The 3,672-nt window shown below is 40.3% G+C and overlaps 1 non-coding gene across 1 annotated transcript; it reads left to right on the top strand.

The window, feature by feature from the left end:
- The first annotated feature begins 998 nt into the window (after positions 1-998).
- On the top strand, positions 999-1,060 carry LOC126021003 (U7 small nuclear RNA). Its single transcript, XR_007499631.1, has one exon. It is a non-coding gene; the product is annotated as a U7 small nuclear RNA (small nuclear RNA).
- Positions 1,061-3,672: the final 2,612 nt, after the last annotated feature.

The following is a 3,672-nucleotide window of genomic DNA, read 5'->3' as shown; positions in this document are numbered from 1 at the left end:
CTTTCATCATCTCCCTTTGTTTTTCCTGATTGCCCCAGTCAAGTACATAAAGGGTCTTAATCTTTTCATTTTACTCTTGGGCAGGTTTATTTAAAAGGAGTGTAAGAGTTTAGGCCCCCAGATAAAGAGAACTTCTATTAGGATGTTTATACATATACTGGTAATGTAATTAATATTTCTTTTTTTGCCTTATTTTATATTTTGCCCCCCCCCCCATTTCTGGCAGTTCTCAGGATTTACTCCTGATTCAGTGTTCAGAGGACCATATGCAATTTCTGTGGATCAAACCCAGTTCTACCTCGGGAAAGACAAGGAATTTGCCACCCTGTGCTCTCTAGCCCTGATATTTCCTTGCTTTTCTTTGCTTGTTTAGTGGCCACAACCAGCAGCACTCAGGGGTTACTCCTAGCTCTGAACTCAGAAATCACTCCTAGCAGACTGGGGGATGAGGGGTAGGGTGTGGTGGGGTGGAGAGGGACCTTATGGGATACCTGGGATGAACCCTGGTCTGCAGGCTTCAAGGTAAATGCCCTACCCACTGTGTTATCTCTCTGGCCCCACCCTACTACTTTTATCTTTTATTTTCTCCTTCTCCTTCTCCTCCTCCTTCTTCCCCTTCTCCTCTTTCTCCTTCCCCTTCTCCTCCTTCTCCTTCTTTATCTTCCTCTTCCTCTTTTTATTTTGGATTTGGGGTTAAACTATGGTGTTCAGGGGTTACCCCTGGTTCTGCACTCAGGGATCACTTTGGCAGGTTTGGGAGACCATATGAAATGGGGGGGTCTGATTTTGGGTAGGCCATTAGCAAGGCAAGAACCTTATTTACAGTACTATCTCCACAACATCCCTGACTGCTTTTCTTAAAAAAAAAAAAAAAAAAAAAAAAAAAGGAGTCACTCAAAGGAGATAAATTTAAGGACAGTATCCATAGCCATATTTTTTAAAGGGACTAAAAAAATTTTCCAAGTGTTTCTGAGCCACTAATTTTAAATATAAAATTACAGTGCTACAGCTCTTTTAAAATTTGTCCAGCAGGCCTTCTGGTCTCCACCAGAAGGCCCCCTAAGAAAAGAAAAATATATATAAAATTACTAGGGCCAGAGAGATAGCAGGGAAGTAAGGCATTTGCCTTGCATGCAGAAGGATGGTAGTTCAAATCCAGCATCCCATATGATCCCCAGAGCCTGCCAGAAGCGATTTCTGAGCATAGAGCCAGAAGTGACGCCTGAGCGCCACCAGGTGTGACCCAAAAAAACAAATATAAATAAATAAATAAATAAATAAATAAAATAAAAATAAAATTACTGGCAGTCTTCTAATTTCTTAAATCAAAAGAAGCAATAGTATTTTGAGATTTTTTCCATTTTAGTCATGTCTTTCTTGGTCTTGTGATTGACATAGCCCTGCACTGGGATGTCTGCAACTCAATTTACAGTCTCTGAAAGATTTGGTTCTTTTATTATCCAACAAAGTGATTTGAAACTAATCATTCTTTATCTTTCTCCAGGTCTTAATTTTGTATATATCAAGTACCATAATTGCTCTAAATACTTTCTTAACCTATGTCCTGTGCTGAAACTATGTAGAACCTTAAAATTTAGAACTTATGGGCCCGGAGAAATAGCACAGCGGTGTTTGCCTTGCAAGCAGGCCATCCAGAACCAAAGGTGGTTGGTTCGAATTCTGGTGTCCCATATGGTCTCCCGTGCCTGCCAGGAGATATTTCTGAGCAGACAGCCAGGAGTAACCCCTGAGCACCACAGAGTGTGCCCCCCCCCAAAAAAAATTTTAGAACTCATGTTAAGGGGTCAAAGCCAGAGTTTAGTCAGTAGAATGTTGGCTTTGCATCTGTCTGCTAGGTTTGATGCTTGAACATAAGAAGAGTTCTTCAGAATCTTAAAATGCTTCCACTTCAATTTCTCATCTGAGGAGTTTAAATTTCTTATCTGATGTTGAAAAGTAGAAAGTATTAACCTGATCTTTTTATAGATAAAAGTAAAAATTAAGCAAAAACAAACAAAAAAATAGGGGCCAGATCAGGGGCACAAGCAGTAGGGCATTTACCTTGTGTGATCTGATCCAAAACAAACCTGAATTCGATCCCCCCAGCGTCCCCTAAGGTCCTCCAAGTCAGGAGCAATTTCTGAGCACATAGCTAGGAGTAACTCCTGAGCATCACTGGGTGTGGCCCTCAAACCTAATAACAAGAACAACAACAACAACAATAATGAGGAATACTTCAGTGTTGAATATAAACAGGCACTAGAATAGAAGCTTGTGTTCAGATCATTTCACTTGTAGATATTTGCATGCACTTTTATCTAACCACAACTAAAATAATACTTCTCTCCAGAAAGAATTAGGAGGCTGGAGCAAGACCATAACATGTAGGATACTTCTGTTGAACATAAACAACCTGGACTTGAATTCTGGTACCCCATATAGTCCTTTGAGCAATCCCAGAAGTGATCCTTGAATACAGCTTAAGGAGGAAGACCTGAGCATAGCTAAATGTAACCCCAAAATAAAACTAAAAGGAATAAATATAAAAAACAAATTTACAAAGTAGTGGTTATGTTTTTAAATGTGACTTAACGTACTAAAATTTATATTATTCATGAATTTCTTTCTGTTTCTGTTTATTTGGGGAGGGCTCTACCTTAGAAGTGTCCAGAATTTATTCCTGGCTCTGTACTCAGGTATAATTTGGGGGACCATGTTATATCACAGATCCAAGCAGGGTAGGGTGCATGCAAGTCAACCAATTTAACTATCTCTGCTATTGAGATCAAGTACTATCTCTTAGACTTATTTATTTTCTTTTTGGGCTTTGGGCCATACTTGGCTGTGCTCAGAGGCTAGACAATGTTTGGTGCTTAGACTATGTTTGGTCCCACGTTGTGCTTAGGAACATGGGGTAATAGGGATTGAACCCAGTTTTCCTACATCGTCTACTAGTCCTTAGTCCATACACATTTTTTTCACCACACTTTTGTTTGTTTTTTGGGCCACACCCAGTGACATGATGCTCAAGGGTTATTCCTGGCTTTCTGCTGGATACACAACTAACCAATGTGTGTGTGTGTGTGTGTGTGTGTGTGTGGCTGTTTCCAGATACTGTTTGCAGCTTTACGACATTGTATTGTTTTGGATCCTTGAAATGAGGCTTTTATACTAAAAACAATCTTTTTTTAACTTGATTGATTGATTGATTGATTGATTTCTGGGCTACACCAGCGCCACTCAGGGGTCACTCCTGGCTCTGTACTCAGAAATAGCACCTGGCAGGCAGGGAGACCATATGGGATGCTGGGAATCGAACCGGGCCCCTCCTGGGTTGGCCTCAAGCAAGGAAAATGCCCTACTCCTGTCCTATCTCTCTGGCCCTAAAAATAGTCTTGACTATTTAAATCTTTACATGCTATAGAGGAGAAATAGCTCATGGAAAGCTGGCAGTTATCGGACTCATCAGAAGCTGAGTGAGATAATTTTGTTTGAACAGAGTTTTTGGATGGACTGAATGAATAAGCACAAATGATCAATATTGACATATAGATAATATACCTTACTTTGGAAAGACGGGGTATAGACACTTAGCTATTACCCAGTAATCATTCATAGCAAAATGCAAGTCTCTGGGGCTCAAGAGATGCTACAGTGAGTAAGGAGTTTCCC

The sequence above is a fragment of the Suncus etruscus genome, chromosome 10, assembly GCF_024139225.1.
Source record: "Suncus etruscus isolate mSunEtr1 chromosome 10, mSunEtr1.pri.cur, whole genome shotgun sequence".
Lineage (NCBI taxonomy): Eukaryota > Metazoa > Chordata > Mammalia > Eulipotyphla > Soricidae > Suncus > Suncus etruscus.
Note: the sequence above shows the minus strand (reverse complement) of the source record. Positions and strands in the feature narration are given on the sequence as shown.